This window comes from Neofelis nebulosa, chromosome 6 (genome assembly GCF_028018385.1).
Source record: "Neofelis nebulosa isolate mNeoNeb1 chromosome 6, mNeoNeb1.pri, whole genome shotgun sequence".
NCBI classification, from domain to species: Eukaryota; Metazoa; Chordata; class Mammalia; order Carnivora; family Felidae; genus Neofelis; species Neofelis nebulosa.
The window spans coordinates 90803124-90816092 of NC_080787.1; the positions used below are offsets into that span (position 1 = coordinate 90803124).

A 12969-nucleotide genomic window follows, 5' to 3' on the forward strand; every position below is an offset into this window, starting at 1 on the left:
TTGGTATACAGTATATCCATACATTATAAATACATAAATATGAGGGCTACTACTCCAAATGTGTAAATGATGTTTGCACAGTCAATAAAAAAGTTTGGAAAGTGGTACAATAGTGAACCAGAACACACGATGTGCTATTGAACATTCTAGCTTTTTCATGTGCTAGTTAGGATTATAGTGAGGGGCACCTGGCTGGCCCAGGCAGTGGAGCATGCGACTCTTGATCTTGGGGTTGTGAGTTCAGCCCCATGTTGGGTTGGTAGAGATTACTTAAAAATAAAATCTTAAGGGGCGCCTGGGTGGCTCAGTCAGTTAAGGGTCCCACTTTGGCTGAGGTCATGATGTCATGGTTCATGGGTTGGAACCCTGCGTTGGGCCCTGTGCTGACAGCTCAGAGCTTGGAGCCTACTTCAGATCCTGTGTCTCCCTCTCTCTCTGCCCCTCCTCTGCGTGTGCTCTGTCTCTCTGTCTCAAATAAATAAAACAAAACAGAACAAAATTTTTAAAAATCTTTAAAAAAAGATTGTAGTGAGAAATGTGTTTGGGGTTACAACTTTTTTTAGCATTACCACAAACCAAAAACCAAAGTTAAAGGAAATGATGGACCATGGCAATTAAATTAAAATACTACTCCACAGTAGAGAAAAGAAACCTGCATTCTATAAACAATGAACTCAGTTCCATTTGTAAGCATCATCAGGGCAGAGATTTTTGTCTTTCACATTCACTGCTAAATCTGCAACATTTCTAACAGGCATAGCATATAGTAGGCATTCAACTAGTAGTTTGTGAGTGAACATATGAATTTGTTGGTATTTTGTAAACAAAAAGCAACATGTCATTTTGCTTATAGTTGCAGAATAGCCATAGTGATATATCCTGAAAGAACTCAAGGTAGAATTTTTATATGAAAGTGTCACTCAATTTTCTCTCTAGGGCTTGGATAACTCTCAGTGGTAAGTGCTTTTCCCAGCCCAGAATGCTCTCTTTGACTTTGTGCATGTTTCCCCCGCTCCTAATTTGCTATATGGCTATTTCTGGACCTGTTTATGTATCTGTTGTTCTGTTTTGCTCTGTATGACCATTTCTTCTTTTCTTCACTTTTTTTTTTTATCTCTTTTCACTGATATTCCCCTTAAAAGGCTCTCTCTAAACAATAAACATATACTTTGGCTTTATATTGAGTGGACTTTGAAGCACGTGTCGATAATTTATAAGGTGGAAAAATGGAACATTTTTTATTTTTCTCAGCCAAACCCAATAATATTAGATTAGCCTTTAATAATGTATGCTTTTGGGTATTATTTTTGGATAGGAAAGATGTCTTTTCATTTTTACTCTGTTGACTATCTTAATGTAGATGAAATAGGCTTCCTAGCTAATTCCCATAAAAATACTTAGATTTGTTTTTTTCATCTTGTAACTTTTCATGTAGCTATTTTAAATATTATAACTCTTCATTGTGGCGGGAGAATAGTTAAAATTTTAGTTAAGAGAAAAAATATATCCTTTTTAGATCATATGTTTAGGTTATTGTATACATATAATACAGTAAGTATAAAACATTAACCTATAATGGAGCATGAGTTATTGATACAGTAAAGATAGACATATGATTAATCATATATAATGCTAAAACTATTCTGGTGAAATTTAATCTTTTGTGAGATTCAAAAACCATTTAGTGTTTTCTCTGCTTTAGGGTATCCAATACACTTTCAATTCTCATTTATGTTGCCATGGAAAAAAGCAATAAACATGCTTTCTGGTTTTTGGATTCTAGATACATAGGAATTGGCTCTTTATGGGGAAATCACATATGTTATTGTAAGTGGTCCTTCAAAAAAGGATTTAAAATGAAATTAAAGGGCTATGAAAACATGTAGCAAAATAAACTGTAAAGACTGATAGATGAAATTGTCGGGAGTTAAGTAAAATGGTAAGCCCTGTATGTTAGAGAGTAAAGCAATAGGGAAGTGGGTGGCGAATAATGTTTATTCACTGCAGTGCTCATATATATCAGTGTACAGAGTTACAAGGCAAGAAGAAATTAATTAGAAAATTTCATCTAGAATTAGAAATGAATTCGTGGGCACTCCTAGGGTTTGAAGGAAAAGAATTTGTTGACTCGTTTGACGGATTCTGATTGAGTGCCTCCTGCAAGCAAGGTAATCTGTATTTTGTCATTAAATCTATGCAATGATTCTCTGAGACAGGTACCTTAATTTTGTACTTATGCTTATGAAAACTGAGGCCTAGGGAGGTAAAGTAACCTGGCCAAGGTCACATAGCTAATAAGGGATGCAGTCTTAAGGCTCAAACCCTTATTTGCTGGACTCCAAAGCCCAAGTTCTCAACCCCTTGCTCGCCTGCCTCTGACTCTGCTGAATGCTCTGTGTCAGAGCAGTTTAGAACGGCTTCTGGTTCTTGAAGAGGCTATCACTAGAATTGGGGGAACAAAGTTAACGTTTCAGTCTACAGATGTTAATTTCAAGAAGAGAATCCTGGGCATGTCCTGATGGTCTAGCCCATGCAGTGTGTTTGGGATTTAGTGGATTAATAAGCAGAGTCAAGCTGGTTGTATCTAAAAGATTTTACTTGAGCTCAGAGACAGATGGCAAAGCTAATTCCTACTGGACGTTTCTGATTCCCAAGGTTCTCATGCAAGGCTTAGGCTAACAGACAAAATGCCCTCATCATTAGGAGAGTAGCTGGTGTGATTACTTACAGGTGAAGGTTTTTTTTTTTTTTTTTTTTTTCAACATTTTTTATTTATTTTTGGGACAGAGAGAGACAGAGCATGAACGGGGGAGGGGCAGAGAGAGAGGGAGACACAGAATCGGAAACAGGCTCCAGGCTCCGAGCCATCAGCCCAGAGCCTGACGCGGGGCTCGAACTCACGGACCGCGAGATCGTGACCTGGCTGAAGTCGGACGCTTAACCGACTGCGCCACCCAGGCGCCCCCAGGTGAAGGTTTGGTGGCAGCATTCCATTCTGGAGAGGGGCTGATGGAACAGAAAATGCCAAACACAAAACAGAAGACTAGGATTCATGCAAGGATTAGGAGAACAAGAGCATGGGGGATAGAGAAATGCATCATGTCATGTAAAGGGGCCAGAGTTTTCTATTGTTGAAGTAGTGATCGTGAAACCAAATAATTCGGCAAGGCGTAGAAACAAGAATGTGGCAGAGGTGGCCAGCTAATTCCCAATGGTTTATGCTTCCCTTTGGGAGTTGTTGCTTGGAAGGGTCTACTCAGCCAGGGAGATACCATAGAAACTTTATACCAATACTCTTCAACACCTTGGTGAATGAGTTTCTAGGAAAATATAAATTACCAAAATTGTACCAAAAGATAAGAGAAAATATAAGAAATTGGGGTAGTTATCAAAAAGGAGTCATAGAAAGTCTCAGAAAGGCAATGGGTCTAGATGTTTTACTTGCTAGTACTACCAACTCTTTACTTAACAAGTATTTCCCTTATTGTATAAGCCTTTTCTGAAGTCTAGAAGAAAATGGAAAGCCATGCACCTAATCACCTCATTTTAGTAGGCTAGTGTAATTCTATTACCAAAACACAAGGGCAGCAGAAGAAATGAGAGCTATATCTCACTTATGAGCATGGATACAAAAATTATAAATAAAGTATAGCCCAATCCAGTGATCAATTTTCAGTCCTCTTTTTTCTCAACTCATCATCAGTTTGGTTTCTTCCTGTTTCTTAGAACATGGCTTTTGGGCTTTCCAGATTTTCTTCCACTTGCTGGCCTCTACTTTTTAATATTCTTTTCTTACTTTGTTTATTTCCCCAACTTCTTAAAATTAGAGAGGCCTAGACTCAGTGTTTGTGTCTCTTTTCTGTCTGTACCAGCTTTCATGATAATCTCATACTGTTTCATGGTGTTATCTGGATACACACGTGTACACGTGATATACATGTAATGTATAAAATGATGTATTAGGACTCTACACAAAAACAGAACCAATAGGATTTTATATATAAAGAGAGATTTATCATAAGGAATTGACTTATGCAATTATAGAAGCTAAAAAGCCCCAAGATCTATGCAGTCAGCAAGCTGGAGACCCAGGAGAGCCAATAGTGTAATTTCAGTCTGAAAGCTGCAGGCTGCAGACCCAGGAAGAGCCCATGTTTCAGTGTGTGGCCAAAGGCAGGAAAAAGTCAATATTTCGGTTTGAAGGCAGGCAAGCAAAGTGAATCCTCTCTTTTCCAGCCTTTTGTTGTATCCAAACCATGAACTGAACAGATGAGGCCCACCCACCTTAGGGAGGGCAGTCTGCTTTACTCAGCCTGTTAATCCAAATGTTAATCTCAGGCAGAGACACCTTCACAGATACACACAGAATAACGTTTGGCCAAATATCTGGGCACTGCATGATCCAGTCAAGTTGACAACATTAATCATCACAGATGATGACTCCGAAATTTATATCCCCACATTGGACCATCTCCAAAAATCCCGAATTGGTATATTCAGTGACCAACTGTTCGTCATCCCTCTGTGGATGTCTAAGAGGTATCACAAACCGAATGTGTCCAAATCGAACTCCCAGTTTCCTCCCACAAACTTGCTTGTTCCACAGCATTCTCCATTTCATTTAATAGCAACCCTATCGTTGATGCAGGCCCCAAACCACTGAGTAATTCCTGACTCCCTTCTCTTGCATCCAATCGGCTGGCAAGTCCCACAGCTCTACTTTAAAAAGGTATCCAGACTCCAACCACTTCTACTACTACCACACTGGTGGAAGCCACTACCATCTTTGACAGAAACTCTGCAGTATCCTCCTACTTTATCGTCCTACTTCAATCTTTGATCCCTTAGAACCTATGTCAGTACTGCGGCCCCAGTGCTCTTAATAAAAATGCAAGTTGGATTATATCACTTCTGCTTGGGCACCATCTGATGACTTCCAGTTTCACTTAGCGTAAAAGCCAATGTCTGTTGTCTGCATGATTCTGTCTCATCAGGCCACCCTCATGTGACTCTTGCCCTTCCTTCCTTCCTCCCTCCATTCCAATCACATTGGCCTCTTTGTTGTTCCTCAGACACGCCTGTCAAGCTCTCACCTCAGGACCTTTGCACAGATGTTTTGTCTGCCTGTCCCACACAGCTACAACTCTTTCCTTCTGGAATTTTAGATCATATTTATTCAGCAGTGAAAAGGATGCCTGGGTCCATAGATAGAGTTGTAAACACAGAAGTGATCAGTGATACCTGCTTCACCTTACACAAATAAAAATGATCTTTATTGAAACTTAATCTCATTTTTTATCTTTATCCATCCATTTTTCTCTGTATAATTGCTGGTGTAGGGGTGGGGAGCAGAAGGATGCTCAGAAACACTGGGGCACTAACTCTGGTTTCTTCCCATGCATGAGAATATGGCATTGCTGATGCTGAGATTGAATTAAAAACCAAGAGAGTGATGACTGTACCAGCTCCTTGACATAGAACTTCTTAGGTCCTTAGTGGATATGTACTCTGAGAAAAGGATTTAAGTGCTGAGTCCACAAGACTTGTGATCCAGCAGATAGTTTGCTGTTCTCTTGGATCCAGCTGGACTAGCTTTACATAAAAAGTATCACCTGAAGCCACTAGGGAATTAAGAGCCAGGGAAAACTGAAAACCTGGTTGCTCCCAAGTTTTGAGTCCTTGGCTAATTAGCTGAGGACCTAATGTGGTAGTGTATGGTCTCTTCTCCTCAACTTGTAACTCCAAAAATACCAGAATCTGGTTCAGAAGAGGGACCTAAAATGCTGCTTTAGACTTTTCTTAAGGTGATAGTGACTTTTAAAATAACCTACAAACAACTACAGTTCCAAGGAGCTGAGGAAAATGATGAAAATCACCCACAGTTGAAAATGTGCTCAATTTCTCACCTAAGTCATAACTGTTGTCCATGAGTAGATGTTGGCATTCTGCAACTTGTATCTGATGATTAGTCATTTAGTTAATATCCACCAAGAAGAGGCCTCATGAAGTGGCTTTTAAATTTAGTCAGGAAAAATAGCACCATTAATGATGGCCTTGACATTCAGCAAAGCCAAATTAAGCACTCAATCTGACATTTTATGGACAGTCTGTTATAGAGAGCCTCACACTCGATGGACACTCGATAAACATTAATTGCCTGGCTGATAATGAACAGCTACCCGTCTGTCTCGTATAGAAGCTGCACTAGTGGATAACTAGGAGCCTGCTTTTACTTATTTACTATTTATTTTTTTATTTTGAGACAGAGTCAGAGAGTCCACATGCACACGTGTGAGCAGGGGAGGGTCAGAGAGAGAGAGAATCCCAAGCAGGCTCTTTGCTCAGCACAAAGCCTTATGCAGGGCTTGATCCCATGAGATCGTGACCTGAGCTGAAATCAAGAGTCGGAGGCTTAACCGACTGAGCCCACTGGGTGCCCCAAGAGGCTCATTTTAGATGCCCTGTGGGATAGGGCCTCATGAGCACCAAAAGGCGTGTGGATTTTTTTTTTTTTTTTTTTTTTTGCTTTTTAAAAAAAATTAAAATGATGTCACAATTTCCTTTTAAACCTGAACACATTCATTAAAAATAGAATTCCCTTTGTGAGTTCAAGGTGAAGTACCAGTTAATTGTGGTACTGGTCAAATGTTATTTCCTTTTTAAATAGAGAGCTGAGAGCCTCTGAAGAATCATTGTCACATTCCCTTTTAAAATTGTTTGCATCCATGCCAGAGAAGTCATTAACATTTCAGATAGGATGACTGTTATTTTCATTATTGTGCTGATCGGGCAGTGTATTCATTATAGTGATGAATGGTGAACTCTGGTCTGTATTTTATTCTTTCATTGAAACTGATTCACTTCTACTGAATATAAATATTATGGAGCTAGAAAAAATATTTGCAATGTAATAATAACAGTTAACTCTTAAAAGTCATTTTATGCAGTCATTGTGCTAAGCTCTTTATGTGTATTTGTTTCAAGTGTGTGTTGAAAGACTATTTTTCTGCCATATCTTTTTCATGTTTTTAAAACTACAATTTTCATGCTTTTTATTTAAAATCAGTTTCACTCACGCTTATTTAATCACAGTGATACAGCCAACCTTAGCTTCATCTGAAAGACAAGAACACATGTTTGAAGGATAATAAAGCTGATGAAAATTTTAAACCTTTACAAATTGAGTATTGAGTCAAGACAGATGGTTTTTAAAAGGGGCAAGACAGCTGATCATGTGAATCTGATGAATTGGTGTAAAGAATTATTGGGATCCATAGATATGTGCTATTCATCACTCTTATAAAAAATTGATTCAAAATGAACTGTCTACACTGGGATGATCCAGCTGCTTGTTGAGTCAATTGCTTTTAATTAGCCCATCTGATGATGGTTGGGCATGGGGCTTGCATGCCTGGATTCCTGAAAGACTGAATTACCAGTGTTCTTCTCATTTAGAGGCATGTGACTCTGAAGTAATAAGAGAGATAGCCATATCAAATCATTCATATCACTTAAAAAATTACATATAGACATCTATAAATTTTCATAGGATTAGAAGAAGTTCTTTGAGTACCTTTCAGAAGTATTAGAGCTCTTGAGGATGCCTAAATTCTTTTTTTCCCATTTTGTAAGATAGGGAGGCTTTTCACATAGCCTGCACGGACAGAGCATCAGATGTGTTTACAGAAGGAGTGAACTTGAACACATGTGACAACCCAAACACTCCGTATTAAACTGGCCTATTCTGCCTTGGAATCGGAAGGTTCTAGTGAAGTGGTTGCTTAGCAACTAATGGAGTTAGAAGAAACAGTGTGTTAGCTGGGGCTCTTGCCCTCATCTGTGTATAGTCAAATAATGAGATTGGGGCGCCTGGGTGGCGCAGTTGGTTAAGCGTCCGACTTCAGCCAGGTCACGATCTCGCGGTCCGTGAGTTCGAGCCCCGCGTCAGGCTCTGGGCTGATGGCTCGGAGCCTGGAGCCTGTTTCCGATTCTGTGTCTCCCTCTCTCTCTGCCCCTCCCCCATTCATGCTCTGTCTCTCTCTGTCCCAAAAATAAATAAATAAAAAAAAATAATAATGGGAGAGTGGCTCTAGTGTGTATTGCCAGGCTCACGACTGTCAAACCAAAATGATGAATAAAATAGAAGGTTGAAGACAGATGCCACAGCTAGGCTGGGCACCCCTATCCGTAGTCGTACACACCTTATATAATGTTGGCACACTGAAGAAAAAGATATTAAAAGAGGACATTAAAAATAAAAGAAGAGCTGTTGAGATTTTGTATTAAAAATTTAAGAGTGGCCATTAACTCACACTGGGTTTTTAAAGAGAAGAGTAAGTGATAATTGAGGCAATTCCACATTATTAAATGTTCTTCCAAAAAGTTCTCTGTAGAAAAGATGTAACAGATTCAATGTGATGAGGTCATGAACAGTGTGTTTCAGCACTTACACATGTGCACACTTTATGATGCCGGGCTGGCATATCTGCTCCTGCTCCCTCTCTGTACCCACAACAGATATAATAACAAGAGCCTGACCACTCTCAGTGAGTCTGGATGTGGGCTCACAGCCCTCAACAAGGTTCCAGGCAGCCACTCCCAGTGTCAGATGGGGTAGGCAAGGTGACAGTGCCTTGGCATTCTTTATGGCAAATGGAGATTCCTTAAAAGCTCTGGTTTTTGAATTCCATAGGGATGGGTCTGAGGGATTTGTGTCAATAGAAGCTCTATGATGACCACATGAAATTCCTCTTCAGGAATGTAAGATAAGAAGGAGATGACCCAGAGAAGGTCAACCAGAGTAACTGGGGAAAGGAGGATGGTGGGATAGATTTACCTGAAGGCTGCTACCACTGTTACCATCCAAGAACATAGGACGAGCTACTCTCCCAGAGGCCTTGTTCTTGAAACCATGAGTCTTATTTAACTTTTACTTCTTATGTTATAACCTTTCTTCTCACCCCCCACCCCCCACCCTGCCAAGGTGTGGCAGCCAGTCCTTCCTTGCTGGGATTTGGACTCCGGTCTTGTGCCCAGACTACAGGATTTCTAGCATCGGCCTTCAGTGCTAACATTTTATGAATCAGAGAATTTGGATTAGGTGCTCCATTCCAAGAGGAGACTTAATAGTTGTAACCACATATCAGAAAGGCTGTTAAGTATAAAAGATTGAATTTATTGAAATTCTACTACGACCAAGGGGAGAAAGTTATCAGGAGGGTGATTATGATTCAGTATTCTGGAGGTAGTAGTAATACCTTATATTCTTATGAAAAGTATCGGATATCTCATCACTTCAAATATTTAGGCATGCAAGGAGTGCCACAAGGCACAAGCTGTGCCTCTCAAACTTTAATGTGCACATAGATCACCTGGAGCTTTTGTCACAATGCACCTTCAATCCAGTAGGTGCGAGGTGGACCTGGGATTCTGTGTCTCTAACACATTCTCCACTGATGCCAGTGCTGCTGGCCCAGGGACCACACCTTGAGTAGTGAGGGGCCAGTGATCTCTGAAGTACCTTTTAGTTTCAAGATTCTGTTTAGAGAAGAGAAGCTAGAGTTTTAGCCATCATGCTTAAAACACACCCAGTGTGACTTTGGTAAGCACCATTAAGAGCCTCGTCTGTGTTTTGCAGAATCTTCCCTGAATGCTTACATTGTAATTGACATAGAATCTCTCACTCAGCCTCCTCAGTTTTTCTCCTATCGTTTTCTTCAGGCTTTCAAACTTTTCTGATATTATTGTCCTCTGAAACTTTCCTTTCTTTGTAGCTACTTCCCCTAATTCATGCAGACTCTGTATCACACCTGCTAAGTCACTCCTTGACACAGGCCCCAAATTCTGTTTTAGGACAGCTGTCAAAATGCAGTAAATCCCAGTTTGGTTTTAGTCAGTATGTCCATAGTAGATTTGGAAAGGCAGGGTTGAGGATATGAGGACAGAACAAATGGTGTCTGTGTGGGAAGATTCATTCAATAATGGCTTATCAAATATATCCAGTAAGGAAGAGTAAGTGTCATCCCTAAATACCTGAAAGAATAGACTTCTTTACATGGTGGGTAGTAAAGTATTGAAATCCCATACCCAAGGAATATAGTCGTAGACTAAAAAGTAACAGAAGCACCAGAGGAATGAGCAGAAGCCAAGGGATCTGAAAGGGTGACCCAAGGATAAAGCCAGATGTATGGATGCCATTTTCCATTTTCCAGAGTAGTAACAATTGACAAGGATAAATACCATTCATGGATAACCTGACTTCATGATAGGCAACGGTTTCTGGCCTTCCCATTTGCTATATCTTTAAGAAAAAAACAACTCGGTTTGTATCCTTTTTCCATTCCATTCCCCAGAAGACTCAAGTGGTTGAAATATGGGTGCATCCAGGAGGAGGAAAATTCTAGAGAGAATGCCTGGCTAGCCTCAGTCAGTGGAGCATGCTACCCGTGATCTTGGGTTTATAGGTTCAGGCCCCACATTGGGTGTAGAGATAACCAAGAAAAAAAAAGAAACAGGATAAAGCATAATCATGCTGGTTTTGAAGGGCTTATTATCACCATGTAATTAATTTAAGAAGCAACTGTGCCAAGAGCAAAGCTGTGAAATACAGTTAGATTCTTTGAGTAAACAAGTTACATATTTGAAAATGTTGGGGAAAACCAGTATGTTTCACATTTTTTAGCATACAAGGTGAATTTTTCTTTATATGGTTAAGGTGAGAGAAAACTGGTATTTTAGAAATATTAATTTTTGCTGCCTAATTATATGTATAGTAATCTAATTTGCTGTTTTCATTTGTCCTGATACATTATTCTCTGAGACACTTACTATACTGTTTGAGGAAGAATTAAAACAGCTACAAAATATATTGGGGGAAAAACCCTCCAATGAAACAGCCTCACTGTTTCAGGCCATTAAGCTCCCCAAATGGATTGGGAAGCTTTTGCATTTGAGAGAGAAAAAAAAAGGTAAATAGTCCAGTTCAACTGTGGTTAGTACCCTTCTTTCTTCAATGCTAGGGAAATGGGCAATTGTGGTTAACTGAACAGTCTCATGAACTGGGATTTACTACCCATTCTATATGTGAGGTATAACCAAAATGTAATAAAAGATAATCACCATTAACACTAAATTGAGCAAAATGTAATCTTTGTTGATTCATAAGTTAGCTTGACTCTGTAATGCCACATGGCCATTGTAAACATCACTAATGACGTAACACTGGGCATTTACAAAATGTAGGGGATCCGGCTGGATCTGCTGATCATTATAAGTTGCTCCTTTCAATAACTTCCTTAAACATGTTTATTTACTTTTATTGAACTCTCATAAAAGATAAGGGTTGAATGTATCCAAAACACTGCAGTTATTTCATCCAGAAAATCATTTGGATTCCTGAAAAAAACGGAATTCACAGTACATCTTGCCCATGTCCAGTGCAATTCGAAAGCTATGTGTAGTTTACCAGATGAAAAGATCATATTTCACCAACTTTAAGTGCTTAAAAAAAATCTGTTGCTCTTATCATCTTTGAAGATGTAGTGGAATTTCCATCGGTCAATTTTGTGACATTAATGTACCAACCTAAAATTGGTTGTAGTTCATCTTGTGACTGCATGACATCAATGTGACCTGGAGAAACTGAATTCATGTACTGTGATTTTAAGACTCAATTTGTGTCTTTTCTGTGTGAAATACAGGAGGACTGACACACTATAAATCGACAGTTCTCTCTGTGGGAGGCACTTAAAGTGGATTGTGTTCTCACAAACTGGGTTTTCAATTAGAAAGATTTGTGGTGGCGGTAGCACATTATCAGCCAAGAGTGATCTGTGACAACTGTAAATCTCAGCCTGGCCAAGTCTCTCCCAAAGACAAAAACAGTGTGAACCAAGGAAGAATCTGTGCGATGCTTCCATATTTCTGAGCAGAATCTTATCCCATGCTTTGGCAGAATGTTGTGGCTTCATAGAGGGCATTGCCATATGTTCTTACTTCTTTCTAAATGTCTAGCTTTGAACTAATGTGTATTTAGCTTATGGTAGATATTCTTTTTCTTTAACTGTAGCTACTTTAGCTATTTGTCTAAAACACCTTGCATCCAGAAAATTTCTGCCTATGTCAGATTAGTTATTTTTGTTTATGACCCTGTGTTACAGCTGGACATCATTGCAGCTGCATCGTCATCTGAACTTTTGAAGAGCATGTTGTTTCATTCATTCATCCATTCATCTCTATTTATTGTATGTGTGCCGTGCTAGGGTCTAGGGGCTCCATGGTGAGTAAGGAAGATGTGGTGCCCACTTTCACTGAGCTTGCAGTTTACCTTTTCAGGACACTCAGTGCTAAAGGACAGCACCATGGTCCCATCACCTCTTTTGCTACCAAAAGACATTTTGTCCTTCCCTGTGGGCTCTAGAAGCTCTCTTGACATTGTTTCACAAGTTCTCTTGACATTTCACAAGTTTCACAAGCTGATGAATGACTGGGTTCTTCCTTACTTTGGTGGTATCCAGTGAGGCTTTTTCTCTTTTTTCCCTTCCTTTTAGAGAGAGCTAGAGTGCACATAAGCACCCCCCAGCGGGGAAGGGACAGAGGGAGAGGGAGAGAGAGAATCCCAAGCAGGCTCCACAGCCAGCATGGAGCCTGACATGGGGCTCGATCTCACTACCATGAGATCATGATCTGAGCTGAAATCAAGAGTCAGATGCTTAACTGACTGAGCCACCCAGGCGCCCCCAGTGAGGCTTTTTCTGATTGAGGTGCCTTGTAAGATTATTAAGCCCAAACATAGATAATAATTGATTTAATAATTTCCTTTTTTCTTCTTATTAACCGGTGTTGTAACTTTTAAAAATTATGATGTTTTAAACTTATAACATTAAGTTTCTAAGACTGTATGATTATCAGAATGGAGGTTGTGTGTTTGTGGAAATGGTGATGGTTTTTATGATGTGGTCAGACCTTAAC

At 39.6% G+C, this 12969-nt stretch overlaps 1 protein-coding gene across 14 annotated transcripts in view; it reads left to right on the forward strand.

The window, feature by feature from the left end:
- The window catches only part of KLHL32 (kelch like family member 32), a 241027-nt gene that overhangs the window by 79066 nt on the left and 148992 nt on the right, over positions 1-12969 (forward strand). The gene's annotated exons all lie outside the window — the stretch shown is intronic.